Below are 20,816 nucleotides of genomic sequence, written 5' to 3'. Positions count from 1 at the left end.
GCAATTTTTGGCATTAATTTTGGATTTCGTCTAACAGAATTTACTTATTTCTTTACCCCACAGAGCAAAGAAGTGCCCAACTTTAACAGGGGCTTTTTGAAGGCATACAGTGAACACCAAGCAGTTTTAGGGATAATTGTAAGAGAGGAATAATTGCAAAGTATTGTGACATGTGAAATTTTTCATCTCCCCTCTGTTTTGCCAAATCAGCATCTTTAAAGGGGAAAAAAATGTTGAAAAATTGTGAAAACGCTTTAGTTTGCAGTGTCTTGCCTGAGGTGGTCCTTTTCCTGTAATGACTCAGTGAATGGAAAACTGGAATGAGGTTTGCGGAATTGTTGGTGTGTAAAAATACATTTAAAGTTTGAGACCGTATCTAGTTTTCAAATCACCTTTAGATTCAAGAGTTCCTCTTCAATGATATTAGTACAGAGCTGCTACTGAAAAAGGTGATCATTGGGTAGGGATCTTTACATACGTATTTATGGCACCTCATTAAGCTGAGTTGTGATACACTGTTTCAATACCCACTGCGTTTTATGGCTAATTTTTAAATTCCTGACTAAACAAGATTTTTAATGGAGTTCTGACATATTTTTTGACAATCAGTACCAAACAGCAGCAATGGGTCTAGTCGACATAATGGTTAGGGCTGTTAAATCCTAACTCATGTCTCCTTTCTGACTGGACTATAGTGACGATCGCGGGCATCAGTCATTTTGAAATGTAGCACAACTGAAGTACAGACAGAAAAATAGGTAAAGAATCCCTGTTAAATATATAGAAGAAGGAAAGTATGAAAATGACCTTGCTTTTATAAGCTCTAAGCCATATCTTTGGCTCCAGACCTCCCAAATAAGAAGGTAATAAATCCGCATGAAAACTGAACTTGCCACATCCGTGCTGCTGTTCAGCCGGGCTCATTACCTGTGCTTCCAGGCAGCTGCTCTCTTAGCTTCTTCTTCCTGAAGACATCTTAGAAATAGCCATTTACAAACACAGGGAAAAGCCGACCTTTCAAAATTTCTGTGTTTCCTGTGACTTCACAGCTGTCCCTAAACATAGAAGGGGAAGTAACTGCAGTTAATTTCTGTTATCTATCAGCAAATGTTGACTATATTAATGAGATTAATTAGTCATTTAGAGGTTAAGCAGATTAATTAGATGCTATCTTAATTTTCTGTATGCTAATGAATATTTTATATTATGCATTAATACACATATATTATAATTTTATGCACGCTCTCTTCTTGATGCTTCTGTTTAAAATAATACTAACAGCTCACTGACACACACTCCAGGCAATATTTCCTGCATGCAGTTCCCTATCATGTTATGAATGCCTATTAATCAACTGTTTTCGCATGGAGTCTTTTCTTCTCCCCCATCTGCTAAATAATATTCAGGCAAACTTTTTTCCAGACACCAAGCATTGTTCAGGGGCTCTGTCCACAGCTTTGCTCCAGTAAATTCAGTTTTATTTAGAAAGGCGTTCGCATTCATTCAGTTCTCATTCCCTGACCACAGGGGCCACGGACTCCGGCCGTTTTTTTCTCAAACGAGCTTTGTTAGATCTTCATTTTGAAGAGGTCTCTCCTCTTCAAAACACTCAGTACCTCTGACTTTAAGTTGCATTCAAGCACAGCAAATATTCAAGAACGTGTTACTAGCCGAAAACATAAAAAACTTTATGGAATGTGACTAACCCCTGCAATATTTAGAGATGATCTTCTGAGAAACAGGGGAAAAGGGTGGCTGTGAAGTGAGAGTTTAAAGGTTATTATTCCATTTTCTCACTGTTAGGACACAAATTACAGAGCCGTCAGTGCTTTTACATTGAGGGAACTCCAGAGCCTTAATCTACAATTTACTAAATCTTACCAAGTCGACCCCTTCCAAGCAACGCGTGACACTCATTACCCGAGTCCTTCCATGGTATTTTTATTGTTATTACAGGACATTTACAAAATAGCTTAATTACTTGTTTTATAAATATATAAATTATTAAAGCGAATGCTAGCTCTTCCCAAAACATCAGCATGTTCTTCCCTCATGTTCCCCAAAGCAAGGAGTGATGATAAATGTGTTTCGTTATTCAGTGTACTGGTACGACAGAAGCACCCCCAGCATCTCGTCCTGGCACTAGCCTCAGACAGACCTTATACTCCTTTACTCCACTATGAATCTATTCCACTATTACTATGAATCTATATTGACCTCCCTCTTGTCCACTGGAACTTGTGGGGAAGTCCTCCTTTCTCAATGGTTATGAAGGGAGCGACAACTTCTTAATACAGGTCTGTGTCTTCTGATACCAAAAGAAAACTATTTAAGGTAATTAGAAGAATGTAATTTCCCATCAGCCTTTCATATGCAGATGGAAAAGCTTTCAATTTTCTCAATTTCAAAATTCTTTTGAACTCCAGATGACTACAGTAGGTGGAAAACTAGTGAGTATGGTGTATGGTTTCATCTTGAAGCTCTCCCATCATACACATTTTTCACTGCTCTCTCAAAAAAGTACATGAACAAATTTCAGGGCTATGCCTTTCCAAAATTATTTGAGTCATGATGCTTAAGCAATTCTGAATCTCTTTTCTATTTATAACAGTGGCAACTGAGTTTTACTAACGAGGTTTTGAAACCCATAGTTTGAAAAACTATAACATCTCTGCATGTGACAAAAGCCACCAAAAATAAAATCCAGTGGCACATTTTTAACTTTTGTTTGGAAGTTCTGCATCATGGGTAATATGGATGAGGATACTCACGATCATACCGATTCTCCAAAAAGAGGGGTACCCAGAGCGAGACGAGTGAAGTCAGGTGGAAGTCCTGGTGAGGATCTCCAGCTGTGGGGTTCTCCCCTGCTCAGACCCTCAAGCTTGGGATTTATTTGCAGGCTCCACCGAGGCACCAAGACCCCAGTGCAGGGACTTGCATTGATCTGAATGTGCTATTTATCATCAAATAAATCCCTCCCCATTGCAGTACTAGATTTTTGGACAGGTTTTTATAAGAAGTCATTAGAAGTCATTCTTGCTAGACTTGCACCTGCGTGTTGGAGGAAGAAGAAGGTCAGCAACAGTTCTGCTTAGTTCTAGTATCTAGAATAACTTGAGTTCTTTTGCCATGCCCAGCTGATGTAAAATCTCAGCCCTTCTTTTGTTTAGACCTAACGGTGGGAAGTTATATCACAATTTCATGTAGTGTTTGTGGACCTTCTCTTTCCACTTGACAGTCCTGTCTGAGGGGATCTCAGGATCTTCTCTTCCTGTGTGACAACCGACAGGCACAGGTCGTGCAGCAGCAGCCCTGATGCCTGCAGCACTACCTATAATCACACTGAAAGGACTTGCCTGAACACCTTGCCGCACTGTGTAGACAGTGATGTTACTGTACATAGCAAACTGGGGACTCCTCCTAGCGCTGTGGCTTTGGCAGCTGGGAGATGATGCTGGAGTACCCCTCCTCTGAGGACAGGCTGAGAGAGTTGGGGTTGTTCAGCCTGGAGAAGAGAAGGCTCCAGGGAGACCTTAGAGCCCCTTCCAGTATCTAAAGGGACTAAAGGAAAGCTGGGGAGGGACTCTTGATCAGGGAGTGGAGCCATAGGATGAGGGGGAACAGTTTTAAACTGGAAGAGGGGAGATTTAGATGAGATATCAGGAAGAAATTCTTTCCTGTGGGGGTGGTGAGCCCTGGCCCAGGTTGCCCAGAGAAGCTGTGGCTGCCCCATCCCTGGAGGGGTTCAAGGCCAGGCTGGACGGGGCTTGGAGCAGCCTGGTCTGGTGGGAGGTGTCCCTGCCCAGGGCAGAGGGTGGAACTGGATGATCTTTAAGGTCCCTTCCAACCCAACCCATTCTGTGGTTCTATGATTCCATGATACAATTCCTCTTTTTCCACTGGGACTGGCTAGACCACAAAAGATGCCAGATGAGAACGATATTTCTGGAATTTGTTTGGTTTTATCATTAGGTGTTTTCTAGCCATATAGGTGTGGTATTTTATTAATGAGTTATGTGAGCATATACTACAGCAAAGCCTGATCCAGTCGCAATGCAGATGTAAGTTGGGTCTGCAGGTAAGAATTTGGTATAACTCGGTTCTCTCTTGTGACTCGGTGGCCCCAGGGAGTGGTAACAGGGAATGGCCCTTGATCGGCTGATTTTAGATGAATCCCTCCCTGAACAAGGGTGTTTACACCACGTCCATGCTTGGATTTCACTTAGGTCTTGACTTGCTTTCATGGGGAAAAAGTGCGTAAAATCGATTGTATTGAATTATTTAACTTTGTTTATAGGCTGCTGGAGCTACAGAAACAACAAACAAAGATAAGATAAATATGAAACGAGTTCTGAAGTTGTCTGTATTTGTGAGAGTTCTATTCTCTTTTCCATTAAATCTCTTGCAATATTTAATCAATATTTAATTGACTTTATTACCAGGTTTTCAAAATTGTCACTGGACTGGTTTTTTGCCTTTTTTTTTTTTTTTTTAAAACTAAAAATCCCCATGGTTTTCAGTGCATGAAATATGTCTACTGAAAACTGGTTTAATTAACATTTCAGTATTAAGGAAAATTTTAGTTTTGACACATAAAGGCTCTGGTTTTGCTAGTAAGAAATTGCAAATCTTTCTTCCCGCGTTATCTGCAATACATTTCAACCTTTTCAATTGCATTTTAAATTATTATGATAAAACATCTCTGATTTATTAGAAAACACTGGTGAAGTTGACAATATAATTCTTAAAGAAGCTATATATATATGCCAGCTACTTCCAGTAATGGCACTTCTTTTTCTGAGCTGCTAATAGCTATTTCTAGCTAAAAAAATCTCTTCAAATTTATTCAAAACATTTTGGGTTTAATGAACTCTTCCGGAATTCAAAACAGGGTCCAAAAGATTCATCATAAAATACCTCAGGGCACATTTTTAAGCCAGTCTGCAGTGGGAATGTTTTGTAGAAATCCCTGGAAATCCATTGCACATACCCAGTTAAAATAATGCTCTCAAATGTCAGGTTCACTGAGAAGCTGTGGGTCTTTGGACGTTTCTAATTCAAATTGTTGGTTTGGATTCTGGACAAAAATGTCAGTTTTGTTCTGGTAACAGAAATTTCTCTAAAGACGAAACGCTCTACTTTTTGGTCAGCTTAGCTCCTAATGTCAAACTGATGCTCCAGTAGAATTCCTTTTGCATAATTTAGACTAGATTAATAAGCAAGCAAAAAAACAAGAGTAATGACTCTTGTGATTTTCCTGGCTGTGATCATAGCAATACACTAACACTACAAACAGACAGACATAGAAAAACTGTACTGTGCAAGATGAACAATGAAGTCAGATGACTAGCCCACAGAAAAATAAAATCCTGTTGTTTTATGTTTTCTAACATTTATAAATGGTATTGGTATTTTGTTCTCTGAAATTGCAATTAGTTCATTTGGGATTACAAGCAGTATCGTATCATATTATCACATTGTAGTGCTCTTGGCATTCAATTCCAATATAGTAACATCAGGATAAAATCGTCAGTATAGATTTTGCCAAGCCCAGTATAGACACCTGGGAAAAAGGAGACCAGGTATAGCCACAGGCGAGAGGATTCAAGGGACTGAACAGGGTATTCGCATTATTTCTGTTTCTTTTGCTTCCATCCCAATATTGTGCTCTTTGTCCTTACTCATGCTTTGCTTTTACTTAATTGCTTTCTGTGATGAATATAAATTCAGTCACCTCTTAAGAGAGTCCTGCTGATCCAAAGCCAGAGATGCCCGTAAGTGGGTGTATCGCTAAGTAAAAGCTGAAAAACCTGAGGTGACCCAAGAGAGATGCAAATTACATTCAGATTCAACTGTACTTTTCAGAATTTTCAGAGCAAGGAAGACATCCAAATTTGTCTCTAGTTACAGAACTGGGATTTTTTCTGTACGTTTTTGTAACCTGTCTTCCCCAGCGGAATTTGAAATGTCAGGTCATACTTAGGAGAGCTTGCTGTGAAAATTCCCCTTCCACAATCATTTTCAAATTTCAAAAGATACTTATGACCCGGTGTGGCATGAAGTTTCACTTTGTGCTGGATGCAAAAATTATCAGGAAATTAAGGAGGCTTCTACTGGTAACCAGACAGATAGGAAAATTCTTCCTGAAGATTTCCACCCAGTCTGAAGGCAGCGGCTAGAACAGCACTTCACCAGGATGCCTGGGTCCTTTAAGGATGTGGACAGCTGATGGTGAAACAAAGAGGTGATGGAAATCAGCACAGGAGCTTGAGACTTGGCCAAAGGACTTAATAGGCCTCCCGTGGAAGAAGAGGAAAAGACCAGGGTGGAAGGGAAGGGAGGAATTAATTATTATCTCTTTTGAGAATAAAGGGCACTACTTTTCTGTTGCGAGAAATATGGTAGCATTTTTTGGTTATAATTGGGTCGGATTGTCTCATTCATTTGCCTGGTGAAGTAAAAAAAGCATTTTGAAATACATCTTGATTTGCTGAGGCTCATATTCACTCCCAGAGACAAAGGAGGAGACAGCACGTGCAGCTAAATCACCAGTTACAGCATGTGGGCTGATCAAGTCTCTCGCTACTTATCATCGTAATGGGTAAAAGGTTGTCACTGAATCTTCGTTGACAAGGTGGGAAGGGGTATAACTCGAGAGGAGGTACATTGCAAGGAGGATGGAGAATGATAGGGTAGGAGACAGGAAAATGTAGTACTGGATCCTGTTGCACTTCCTTGGAAAGGCAGCAAGATCCTGCTTGAGGATGGAAAAATCTGAGCTAAAGGGAGAGATGACATGCTCGGATGCGTCAAAAAAGAGCTGAGGATTGATGTGCAAGTTCAGGTGGTTTGTAGGGTTGATGTAAACCTATCTGTAGGATGCAAATTTCAGTAATTTTCTAGCATTCCTGTTCCAGATGTGTGCAGCATCTGGGAAAGAAGGGTAATTGAATGATAAGAGTTGGAGATACAACCGGTGGCATGAGAGTAAAGGATCAGAACATGGGGAGGCAGTGCAAAAATGATGTCCTGAAAGTCCTGGGTTCCTGAGTCCTAGGAATGACCCGAGTCCCAGAGTTCTTGGGATCCCTGGGCAATGGCTGAAGTGTATAATAGAAAGGTAAAAGCAAGAAATTTGAATGGGCAGCTGCCAATAAGTAGCTGGTATAGACCATAACTAAGGGAACATCATTGCTCCGGGCAGCAATGCACTCTTTCTTAAAGCAAAGGGTTTTTACTGCTAATGCTTGTCATCTCCCTATGCAGCCATATAGTTTTCAGGATTTTCTGCCCCGATGCCCTCTCCTAAGTTGGATTTGCTCATCAAGGGGGAACAGAGCCCTTTTCCAAGGTGTTATGTTCAAAGGGAAGACACGGAAAAGAAAAATAAAGAGAGAACTGACTCTCCATAGACTGGAAATGTGTGCCTGTTTAAGAAAAAAAAAAAACAGTCGCCCTCATATACCGCAAAAATAGTCAGTCAGTCAGCTAAAGGGGCATATTAGCTGTTCCAAGTATTAGAAAATTTATACATTGACTCTGCCTATGTAATCAGGTATATACTGTCCTTACGATGGATGCAATGGAGTTAAGCATTGTTTTTATACGTGGTTGAATTTGTATGGATTATTATCAGCTAGTAGTAATATCACAAAGTTCAAAGAAACCAAATCCAGCCTGGAATTGATACACCACTGAATGCATTTCCTCCCACCTTCTACTTAAAATTACCGGACATACACTGAGGAGTCTCCAAGTTGGGCTAGTTTACCTGTTTCAGCAGTTTTAAAAAAATGTCAGGTAATAAGACACTGATCAGATTCAAAACAGCCGCAGAACTGAAGCCATCTAAGAGCTATTTTAGAAAGCAGAGTTAGAAACATAATTACAAGAGAGACTAATGAAGTAACCTCCCCAATTTCCCTGTGGCCCTGGCTAAGAAATTAAATCAAGTTTGTACTGCATAAGCATGACTGAACTGCTAGAAATGAGGGAAAGGAAAGATTAAAGTGTTATCTTCTAAACAATAAATAGAAAATGAACAGCAAATAAAAAAGAAAGCCATTATAATGACAAGAAAAGAGAAATTTAATGGATTGTATAAGACCCAGCAGGTAGAATTGGTACTAGAAAGAGTCAGTCAAGAGTTTATTTCAAAGGAATTACTCCCAAATTTTGGAACTTGTGTGGGAATAGGTTTCCCTGATATTTCAAGAGTAGTAATGATGGATCTGTTTCTTGAGCCATCATCTGCCAGAAAAAGAAGACGAGATGTCTCTACGAATAGGTGGGAGATGCACTACAAAACCCATCAAAATCAAAACAAATCTTTCCATTGGTGCCATTAGGCTCTGCATGGGGCTTTAGCAAAACAAGGTCCCCTCTGATTTTGGGATGAATTTAATGAGAAATCTCACCTCGGATTTCTGGAAGCCACGGGAGAAGAGAACTGTAAGGACAGCAATAGTACGTTTTGCACAGCTGGGATTCAAAATGCTAAACACCGCCAACCTTCACGGTCCACAACTGTCCTGCTTGCACAGGGACTGAAGAGGAGCCTAAGAGCTAAAAAGATAATACAGAAGTTCTGCCCATAAAGCAAGAATTATATGTTTTAATGTTTTAATAGAGAAAAGAAGAGAATCTGATTTTTGGAGAGTGAACAACTGATGAACAACTCAATTAATTATTGCCATTTGCCACAGCTGCTTGCAATGATATCAAAGCATTTAACATGAGGGTGCAAACACCTTCTGCCTTCATCAGGTTCTCTCTACTGCCTTGTTGCCTAAAAAGAGCAGGAACGTGAGCCAAGCTGAAGGGGTGTAGCTCAAGGTTTTATAGCTACTACCTAGTAAATCTTTCCTGTATATATTTTGGTGGGGCTTTACGTATTATCTGCAAGTTCTGCTAAAGAATAAATTTTCTTGCACAATAAAATGTTCATATTGGCTTGATCTTGCAAGATTCTTGCTGATTTTTCTTTTCATTTAATCCTTGAAAAAAAAAATTCAAAATTTTGAAAATGCATTCGTTTTTACAAAGGCAAAAGCTGAACAGCATAGACAAGCAGTTTATATCCTGAGGGGTATTTGTTCCTTGGTTTTGATGAGTAACTGATCACCTATTTCCCACGTTATTCTTTCTGATGTCTAACTGGGTAACTGAAACCCTTTAAATGATAAACATGAGAATGGAAAACAATAAGTAGTTAATTCTCCTGTCTGATTCTAAAATTTAAATTCACGTGAAAACATGCGTATTTGTATCAATGTTTATTCCCTAACTGTTTTCTATAAAAAACACAAAGCAGCATAGAGATGTCTGAGCAAAGTAATGGAATGTAAGTCTTGAGGATATTTTTTTAGCATCATTTAGCATCAAGGTCCCAAGACCTTGTTTTCTTGCAGTTTCAATCTCACTCACTCTCTGTTATGTTTTGTTTTGCAAAATCAATTTACTTTCCAAGTACAATGATTGTCAGCACTCAGGATATGTCTATTTCTGGAATAAAAAGAGAAATCAGCAATCAGTTTGAGGAACTCTTGCAAATATGCCTAGAGGGGCCTCTTTAAAAGAGTATGAATCTTTGGCCAACAACGTGGGTTTGGATTAATTAACGCTACAGACACATGTTACACAAACTCAGAGGGAAGAAAAGTCATAGTTGTAGCAGATATCTTTTTTTAACAGACTGGGTCCCATTATAATATGGGCTGCTGGAACTCCCCATACTTCAACTACTGAATCCATTTTCCTGTTACATCCTGTGCTTAATTTAGTAGTTTTAGAATAAATTACTTTTTTCCTACACAGCTTTTATAACCCTTTTATAATGGCATTGCTACAACTAACTCTCTTTTCTTCTCCCTCATGGGCTATTTTTAATTTTTTTTTTTTCCTGAAAGCCTGAAGTTTTCTCTCTCTAGCTACTTCCCAGTTCCGGTTTTGGAATATGTTCTCTGTCTTCGGTAACAAGCTTATGATTATTAACAGTCCAACATTTATCACAAGTTAGGGAAGCAAAGCTCTTAATCAAAGACACTTGGGCATGTACGTGAAGGTTACCTGGTACATCGTGATAGACGGCCCTCCGTAGGTTCCATAGCTCACCTATTTTACCTATTTCACACCGTGATAAGCCTGCCCATCTTATAGATATCAATAATTTAACCTGCTCCATTACAGTTAATATCTCTCTGAGAGATGTGTCCATGGGGGAAAAATGATACGCTCATGAACTTTCTGAAACAATAAAATTGATCGGTTTTTGAGCCAGCTTTTCCTGTGAAGCTAATTCCCGAGTAATTTATTTTCACTGATTAAATATGCTGTCTGAAAGTCGGGGTTAGCAGATCTACATGAGGAAAGCACCATCAGCTGCATTTGCAGATGGAGCCCAAGCTCTCTGTAGAATCTATTGGAATTTGCATTGAATGAGATAAATGGTATATGTGTTTGTGTTTACTTACAGGAAAAGAGGGAATCAGTCTCATACTTAGGGAGTTCTTTGCATTGATTGTCGCATTCTTCTGATGTTTCACAGAATGCAGCCTTTCATAATCACAAGAAGATGATAATTAGTGAAGTTGCGATTGTATTGATTTTACTGGTTTAGCTGGAGAAGGAAGAATGCTACTCTTTCCAGGATGAAAAAAGAAAATGTAGCATTTCTACTGCGAAAAGCAATTACACTCAGCATCAGCTCAGAGTCTCTCTGTAGCTAACATTTGTCCAGTGCTGCGTAACTAACTCATTAAGAATTTGTAAATTAAAACTAAACATCTTAGAGTCTACCGAGGAACAAAGGCAGATGAAAGAAATAGCTACAGCAATATACACACATGGAAATAGCGTGCCTGTAATTAGAAACACCACTTCTGGAATGATTTCAGGAATGGAGTCCTGATTCTGGAACCAGGAATGATTCTGGAATCAGAACGATTCTGGAATGGAGTCTGATCACAAAGGATGGACAGATCCTTTAGGACCAGAAGAAAAGGCACAGGCATGGAAATGGAAATCACCGAATAAATACTGGGCAGTAGAGAAACATTACCCAGACATACTTTGAAAGGAAGGGAATCTTCTCCCATAACATTGTTCTGGGCAGATGTATTCAAATTGTGTTCTGCCAGTCCCTGGCTGTCGGCACCAACTTTCAGAAAGGACAGTTGTCTGCTAGTTTTAGGGCAAATTTTTCAACTTCATTAATCAGTAATTACAGAAAAAAAAAAATCCACATTGGTTCCTGACCAGATCTAAGGATGGAAAATAGAATTTAAAGCTATTTTTGCACCTTGCTAGCTTCTCTGAATATAAGTTGTAAATCGTAACAGCATAGGACAGCACCTTGAGGTCTGCTAACGAAGTTCTGTTTTACTGACACAACCCTGAATAAGCCATTGAGGAAATAAAAGTTCTGAAGCTGACAGCATTTATGCGTGCAGTGATTTCTTGGGTACGGAGCCTGTGCTTTTGCTCATTCCCAACGCCCTTGGTGGACTGCGTGTTGAGAAGCAGTAACGTGTATTTCAGGCGCTCTACAAGCAGCAATCTCATTATCACAGGGTAGGAACATCACACATTACAGACCTTCAACATTTATACGTTGTTTTAAGGAGGCCCATTTACTTCTAGATCCATTTTCTCAGGAAAGTGTATTTCTGTAGGGAAGTATAATCAGCCTTCTTTCATCAAAGATGGATACAGGAACCCCAGAATATTTCCTGGGAGGTGGGAGCTGAGGTTTCTCATGCACTGCCACGACACTTCAGTCTCAGGCTCTCTACAGCACAAGAACAGACAACGAGCCTTCACTAAACTGGTATTCAGATTATTGCAAAATTAAGCAAATAACGTGAGGTATTTCCATCGCACATTTTTTTGACCTGGATTTGAATTCAAGCAAGGACTTAGGATGATGCCCCCTGAATCTACAAGCTATTTCTCTGTTTCTTCTCGTTAGCCTAACAAAATGCTATAGAACGCAAAGTGAAAGCTAAAATATCGTTCAGCCCATATGCCTAATTTTTACACTGAAGATTTATGTGTGAGGTTAACTACATAATCATCCTGTTTAAGGGTGTTGCTGGGTTTGTGAATTAAGACTGATGGCACAGATGAACAAGTAAAGGTCATTCTTCGATGCATTAGTTCTTTGTTGATGGACAATGTAACACACAAATACTTTGTATTTTGCATGAAACCTCTTTCAGGAAAACCACATCCCACTGCCTGTCTTTATAAATATTAATTCACAAAATGCGTGTACTTTGTGTAGCTCCTGACAGCCTCTGTGGCAGAACTGACAAGTTAGTCAAAAAGAAAAGTAAAAAAAAAATTAAATAAAAGGGCTGTAAAGTTTACTCCAAGGTGTCAAAGGATGTTAAGATACGTATTTAAATATAGAATTCTACTGAGTTGCAAAGAATAAGGATCAAGTTGAAGATGCTGAGATAGATGAAGACGGAACAGTCAGCAGTATATTCAGATCATAAATTCACACTGTAGGTGTGAATCCTCCCAAAAAGGTTATGACAAAACAAAACTGCATCCAAGAAATTAAGGATAGAATCACCAAATCAAAACAAACAAACAAAAACGCCCAAAGCCAAAAGCAAACAATTGTTAGGCAGTTTCTGAAGAAAAGTGGGGACTACATACCAAACAATACAGTCTTTGAAGAGAGAAAGTACAAGAAATGGCAAAGGGGTACATCAAGAGACATTGCCAGATTAATGGAAACTGAGATAGGAAGAAGGCATACATACATAATCAAGGAAATCAAGAGGGATTTTTGAATAGTTGATCTGTTCTGTGAGGAGCTAAGCCAAAATTTTCCTCGCAAGTCAATAAATACTGAGCCAAATGGAATTCAAAGGGGGAAAGGTGCTAGGAAAGATGGACCGCAGCGCTGAAGGAATTGCCAGGGAAGTCTGAGGAAATAACTAAACGGATAAATAGAACCAGCCCTGCTTTTGGGCATAGTACACAATTCCTAGCCACGCTGTGGTCCTGCAGACGTGAAGTCAGAGATTACCAGTGCACAGGAACTCACAAATCCTGCTGGTGAAGGATCAGCACAAGGAAATTTTGAACCTCAATAAAACATCGTCTTAGAGGGAAACTATTCCCTTAATTCCCATGAAAAGAGACGAGAATTTGCATTTACCCTGCTAGCAGCATGCTAAAAAGCTGACATGCTTAGCAGTGTACCGGCCCCTTCTTTCCTACCTGCTTTGGTCATTGGTTACCCTTTTTATATGTAGACTTGAAACTGCATATGTTGTGAAGGGGCGGCAGAGGTTTCCTCTTCACATGAATATAATATATCGCTGTCTGCCCACTGGAGTCCAACACACTTGATCTTGAATTCCAGCCAAGCAACAAATAATTCAAATGAGAAATCTTTACTGAAATACTCCTTGTATAACCCCTTGTGTAACAAGGGAACTTACTGTGTATCAATCACAGAGATAGTACCATCTCTTGAATTGTTGCCTTTTCTTAGGTGCTTTGCCTTTATACTGCAAAAAACAAACATGCAAATCTGCTTTCAGTGATTAGGTGATCTGCCCGCTCCGGTTAGCTACTATAAAGACCCAGATTCCTGCCACTTCTCAAAAGAATCTGCAGCTTGGAAACAGACGCTATAAAACATTTATCTTGATTCAGGGAGATCTATATCCACTGTACTAGCACTTGTTACAAGAAAATCTTTACAGATCTCGATCGTTAATTTCAACAAAAGAGAAAATATATCAGAAGGTATAGAGGGATTTTTCAAAACGGGAACAGGCAAATATCAGGACAATTACCAGAGGTCACGTATTTCAAGGACCTGGCTAAACTTTAAACAACGCTGGGATTTTTTGTCTGCCTCTGTTAAAACAGTACAATGAGTTCCCATTTGTAAAGGGGTTTTAGTTAATGTATACTCTTAGAAATCTCTTTTATTGGTGCTCCACATGTTGTAGTGTGGCAGCACACTCCATATACAGAATATTCTGCTGGAATTTAATCAGTGAACTTTGGCTATGGGACTCACTTGCCATTTCGGTATTACTACAAAGGACCTTTTATATCTCTTCGTCAAAATGGCGTACACACACTTTTGTCTTTTCTACATAATACTTAATCCACATCAGTTTGTTTATTATAGAGGTAACTATCTAGGTTTGAAGAGCATTGACTTCCAGTAACTCAAAAACTAATTTCATTTTTGTGGGGCCCAAACAGGGCAGTGCAATTACTGAGGGCTAAGTTGGCTACATAAATTTACCTACTTTCATTTGAACAACAGAAAAGTGGACCGGCCTAGAACACTACGGCATGGAATTTATTAATTTTTTTTTTTAGATTCATCACTACACCATAGAAAGCAAGTTAATAACTTCATCATTTCATAAGTTAGAGACTTAAGAAAAGACAGCCGAAAAAACCGAAAGCTAACTTGTTATTAAAAACCAGGGGGGCAAGCATTTTGTGCTTACATTAACTAAATTACAAAGAAAAGTTACTTTAAACATTTTCTTTGGTAGTAGGAAAGTGAAATCTTGAGCATGCTGGAGCAACTATTGTATTTTTCTTTACCCACAGCATAGTTAAGGCTGGGAGGCCAAGATTTTACTTGAAATATTATTTGTACTTTTTCACCGCACTTCAGGAAATTGTATTGGTCCTTGCGTTTATTTATTTTGATCATCTTAAGGAGAGTCTACGCAGTCATCGCACAAACAAAATCAGCCAGTATGTCCATCAGACATTACCCATTTTCATAACATTTTTTAACAGTAATCAAGCTGCATAAAAATTGAAACACTTCCTGAATTGGAATATGCAGCTCTGTGTTTTATGGCTGGCTCTGATGTGAGGTGACACAGGGCAGACTATCCTACCACTTCTTCAATGAAAGACGTAATGATTGAATCTCTGTGTTGAAATCTCATGTTCTTTAGAAATTATTTAGTTGAAATTTTCTGTGGATATGACATTGCTAGGTATTATGCACAATATTTCATAGCTTCACTATTCAGAATAAAGGAATTTTTGAGAATATCAGGGTGCATTTTCATAACTGGGTTCATCGTATCAAGGGGTTATCTAACTTGACCTCCTCCAGCTGCGAGTTTCCTCTTGCTCCTTTGAGCGAGCATTAGTATTCATGCAGTTCTGCATGAATTATCAGACCGAAAATGTAATCTCCAAAAATTAAATGGTTCATTTTCATTTGAATAGTGAAATGACTGGATTTACCCTGTGGGCCATATAACATTAACAATAACTTAAGGGTAATTATGTGGAAGCAGGATCAAGAGAAAGGATGGGATGGTCCCTTTTGGTAATGGAGCAGGCTTAGATTGGCTTGTCATTGTCTTCTGAGACAATTTTGGGACAGCCTTTGCATGCTGATTACTTTAGAAATGTGGACTTGTGGTTCAAAGATCTGTGGTGGTCACATCATGTGGCCTTCTTTGGACCTGAGTATGAGAAAGTGATTTAGAAGAATTTCTAGACTTCTTCAAAAGGCAAACTAACCTTTACAGGTCCTAGTCCAATCATAGAATCATAGAACCACAGAATGGTTAGAGTTGGAAGGGATCTTTAAAGATCATCTTGTCCATCCCCAGGCATGGGCATGGACATCTTTCACTAGATCAGGTTGCTCAAAGCCCCATCTAACCTGACTTTGCCAACCAATGTATCAAGGACTGTTCAAATCTGCACTCTTGAGAAGTCTTGACTACCAACCATGGAACAGGAAAACCTCAGCTGGACTTCTCATGAGAATCCTCACTTTTATCATAGAGTAAGCTAAGCCTCTTTGTTAACTCTGATTTTTTAAATTCCTTCAAATAAAAATGTTTACTTTTCTATTGTTGATGGAAACATAACCACTCTTTCCTGTTTTTAGATTACTACACTCCAGAAACACCTGTCTTAACTGGACCCAGGCTCTGTTATGTGCCAAACTGAAGTAGCTGAGAAGTTCCACAACAAGAAGAACAACACCTTGCACCATCACAGCCCTTCCTGTAACCAGACTGCTGTTCTAAGGAGAGACAATCACAGAGGTAGTGCATGGAATAATTTGATCATGGACTGGTTTTCACCTTCTAGCCAACTACGAGATGTAGTAAATGTTCTCAAAAATAGAGGTTATAATGTCATTTGAAGGGAAAAATCTAATACAAATGTATATTCATATGTGACAACTTCTTCCTCGCTCTGCTGTACCAGCACATATGGGTCTAAAAATATGTTTCTTTATCTGCTGATTCAATACCTACATAATTTAGCTCCTTACCAAAATTTTTTTCCTGGGATCCTTGCCAAAAGTTCAAATCCAGAGTGATGGTAGTTTTTCTGAGAGGATTTTATCTCCATGAAGGGCCAAAAAGACTGCACTGGGGAGCTGTCACATAGTCATGCTTCTAGAGCTGTATACGACAAAGCAAAAAGCTTTAATGTCACTATTAACAAATGTACCATCACTCAGCCTTATCACCTCCTGACATCCTGGGACTCCCTCTTTCTAACGTCTTTTTATGTTCACACTGTCCTCAGGTACCTATCACTACAATAGCACCTGCTGCACACCAAAAAAGAATTTAGACCGACTGTCATCATTCCATTTCTTTTTACTTTTCAAATGTAAATTATCCAAACGTAATGTTTTTCAAATCCCCTCGGCCTAGAACTTTAGGGATGTTTAAAACCCATCTCTGCTCCACCAGGAAAAATAATGACTCCTGCTACAGTGGGTTCCATGGCGCTGAAGTACCAAAAAAAAAAAAAAGTGATTTAACATTCGGATTTGTGAAAATAATATTCAGTTGATCGTAATGTAGATTATATGAGTATAATTTCACATGCAGAGAGCAATGAGTCAAGTTACGAAAGAGGTTTCAAAAGTAATGAGACTTTGCCTCAACATATATTATTCATTCTGTAGATATTAATACTTGTCTTCAATAATTCATGACCTGCATTCACTTTTGCGGGATCCCAATGTTTTCTGACACATTCTCACCCCGTGGCAAGGGAGGGATGAACAGAACCGAAGCTCACATGTGGAAGATTACTTATTTTTGTAACATTGCAGACCCGAGCTGCCAGTTTCCTCTTCAGGAAGAAACCATTTGGAGCCTTTAGACAGTTCAATATGTATTGCTGGTAATACCATAGGGTCTTTTAGCACCAGTTTCTGTAATGATTTATCAGAGCTAAGAGATTATAGTTAATTATGGGCGTACTACAACTATTTTTCTTCAGAGCTATCACCTTAATTGCATTTTTACACAATGTGTTCTTGTTTTTTTTTCTAAGCGAAGCTGGTTTTTACTATGTGAACAGTTTGTCAGGGTGCAGCGGCTGCGGTGTGGCAGGAGCTGTAGATCAAGCCAGGCTCGAGCACCAGGCAGCTCCTGGGGACAGGGGCTGGCTGCAGCAGGCTTTGGGACCTCTCCCAGCGGGAAGGTCCCTGGACAACCTCTCCATGGAGCTCTCTCAGCAGGGAGGTCCCTGGAGGACCACTCCATGGAGCTCTCCCACCGGGAAGGTCCCTGGAGGGGAGAGGATGTGGTCGAGACCCTCTCACATTTCACCAGAAAATTTTCTCTTTTAATTAAAAGTCCAATACTGAGCATTAGGGTTCAGGAATTAATATTGCAGTATCAAGACAACTTTCGTTTCTCTTGCTCTTGCTCTTGTTCGTGTCCCTCGCTGCCCCCTCACTGCACCATGCTGGACCATCCCACACTAGGGCAGAGTCTGTAAACCCCCACTTGTAAGTAAGGATGCCTGTGGTGTGAATACAAAAGAATCCAAGCTTCTATGTTAAAAAATTCATAATTTTTAAACCAGCAGCATCATTTTTGAGTAGCTGTGGGACAGGATGGTGAATTTTCGCATTACTCTCGTGAAAGATGGATATGGTTCATTCTACCCATTCATCTTTTTGGACGTTGCTACATTGGCTCATTTTACCCATTTACTTTGACGCTGTCAGGACTAAGGGAAAATTTCTATTCCAGAGAAGCAGAATTGAAGGGAATTAGGTAACTTGTAGGCATTGCCAGGTTGGAATGAAGGGCTTTTGAAGGACCATCAACATATGAATAGGATTACCCTGGATGCACTGGTGACCAGACATATTTTTAGCCTTTGGCAGAAGAGAACGGAACCTCTGAAAACAGCATGACTGCCACTCAGAATGAAAGAATTAATACGTCAGGAAACTAGGGAAATGTTCTGAACATTACAGAGGGGGAGTTGAAATTTTTGGAGAAAGGGACAAGGAGATAGGCAGTGTCAAAAGCAGAGATATATTTTTAATTTTGTTTTTTCCCCTCTGATTTAAGGATCCTAAAATAACACCTTCCAAATGAGTAATAAATGTCAGGTTGTTTGCAAAAGTCTGCCTGGTGCCGCTGCACGTTTGTGCTGTATTGATTTGGAAAGAAAGAGTTCCTAAATACAGGCTTATGTTCATTTGAAGCAAGCCGGGGCTCCTGGTGAGAAACAGGGGCTGTGAACCGAGCAACAAGTTATGAGAAGCAGTCAACGCCTAAGATTTAAAACTGAAACGATGCCCCTGCCAGCGAAAGGATTGGCTGATGTCAAAAAGAGCAACCTTCAAAAAGAATTTTAGCGTGTTCTTAAAATTCTGCCTCCTTTTACAGCAGCATTTAACCATTACTGTTGACTTGTGAACTAACATCTGTATGCTTAAAACTAATAATGCCTGGGATGTGCTAAAATCTATGCTATAGCACAATTTTCTAGGCTTGACTGCGTTCTTTCTCAAGAGGTTGTAAGTCAGCTTGAAACACCTCTTTCAAACACAATGTCACTCTTAGTGCCAAGCTCATGAGACTAGGTAGCATACAATATCTCGTACATGTAAATAGGTGATTAGAGTTTAATGATCTTATGGTTTAAATAACTTCACTAAACAAAATCCATGCACATTTTTAAATATGTTTCACAGTGGAATTATTTTTAAGCCTTACTAACAATTTTGGTTAGACTAGCTTAAAACAAAGCAAAAGTGAAATCACCGAAAAAATGACAAAATTAGAAAGAATTTTAACCCTCATGAGAACAAAAGTCTTAAAATATTTTCACTAGCTTGTGTTCATCTGTCTTTATTTTTGTATTCCTGAATACCATGATACTCAACCATATCACCATATATAGGTACCTCATAAAGCAATTTATCCCGTCGTAAAATCTGTACGAAAAATAGACAGGATGACATGACCTCCTCTCTGAAAATGGTATTCTCTCTACATTGACTGTAAAGGGGGTGTAAATGACCATCTCAAATTACTCAACACATGAGATGACAAATTGAGGTGATAAGCATACCATGTTGGATCCAGATTCTTGGATAAACATTCAGAGCTAGGGTTTTTTAGGACCGCAATTTCTAGCAAAGTCAACTGCGCTTAAATGAAAACTGCTTTTCAGATTGGCCCTTTTTATACCTGACATCAGTATATCAATCCTTCCCCATTTCTTCTCTGACCTGCCAATATAGATATAGATGTCCCTGCTGACTGCAGGGGGTTGGACTGGATGACCTTTAAAGGTCCCTTCCAACCCAACGCATTCTATGATTCTGTGATACAAACTTCCTGGACCAGTACTATTCCTTATTATAGAAACACCATGTAAGACAGCAGCACTGATTTAATTTTATTCTCTAAGAGCTGTTTGTAATAGGATTGATAAATAGTGCTAAGAATAGAATGTATTATGTATTTTCATGTTATAGTCATTAGCTTATTAGCTGCTCTACAATCTCCAGTCTGCCACAAGTGCAAAAGTGAAGTGTAAAAAAACTGAATGGAGACTTAAGACTGCGTTTAGTCTGGATTTTTGTAGCACAGAAAAGGAATAGGTATGTACAAAGATTATTTACAAATTAGAAAAATGTACTAGGGGAAGAGACTCCACAGAATCTCCTGTGAAAGTCACCTCGTAAAATAGCATAAAAGGAATATAATTTTCTGTTACATACCAGCCGGCTTTTCCACAAGGATCATTAAAATACATGTGGGATAGTGCACAAGGGGAAGAAAAGATAGAAACATTTTAGCAAGCGTTAAAGCATTTTAGGTAGGTTGCTTTGTCTACTGGTGCATTTTCGAACTTGTTAAAGGTTAGAAACACCGGGGAGAAAACGCCTACAAAACTTTTCCCCTCCCCTCATGTCCCACAAACATGAAATGAAAGCGTTCTTCAGTCTATTTTTAAAACATATTCTTACTTGCAAAGTCAAAGGCCTTTTTTTAAATAGTAACAACATCTTAAGAAACCATTCATTGACACAGATCTGAGGGGTCTTAGTGAAGAATTAAGTTACAAATACGTGCAAGAGGCTTTGCTCTAAAAACACTAACAGCCCTGAGCCAAGATGCACGGAGTAAATACTGAAAATGTGCTTATTATAATCTGTAGCTTCTAATATGGCAAAAACCAGGCATTTCCTAGGTTTACTCTTGCAGCCACGCTAAGTATAAATCAGCAGAGTAACGTGGCTTGTTTGTGCTCCTTTTTGTAGCAGTGACTGGTGTTTTATATCCCACTGATCATTAAGTATAAGGTACCAGAGGTGGATCTCGTAAAAAGAAGTAATAAGGATGTGTTTTTCCTGTGTGGAACAAATCCAGATAATTTAAAACCCCAACGTGTTGCTTGCACCTGCCGTATGTAGTTTCATGACTGAGCAGAAGCAGCCACTTATAATTGGATTAGAACTCATAAGAGCGGCATTTGTTCCCGTCTTCTTTCAGGGATTTGGA

At 39.2% G+C, this 20,816-nt stretch overlaps 1 long non-coding RNA gene across 3 annotated transcripts in view; it reads left to right on the top strand.

Moving 5' to 3' along the window:
* Positions 1 to 20,816, top strand: part of LOC134517938 (uncharacterized) — a 159,855-nt gene that overhangs the window by 126,566 nt on the left and 12,473 nt on the right. For all 3 annotated transcript variants that reach the window (XR_010071769.1, XR_010071767.1, XR_010071768.1), the window contains exon 3: positions 15,920 to 16,079. This is a non-coding gene — a long non-coding RNA (uncharacterized LOC134517938). The remainder of the gene's footprint in view (positions 1 to 15,919; positions 16,080 to 20,816) is intronic.

Source organism: Chroicocephalus ridibundus, chromosome 6 (genome assembly GCF_963924245.1).
Source record: "Chroicocephalus ridibundus chromosome 6, bChrRid1.1, whole genome shotgun sequence".
Classification (NCBI taxonomy): Eukaryota; Metazoa; Chordata; class Aves; order Charadriiformes; family Laridae; genus Chroicocephalus; species Chroicocephalus ridibundus.
This window is presented reverse-complemented; position numbering and strand designations above follow the sequence as displayed.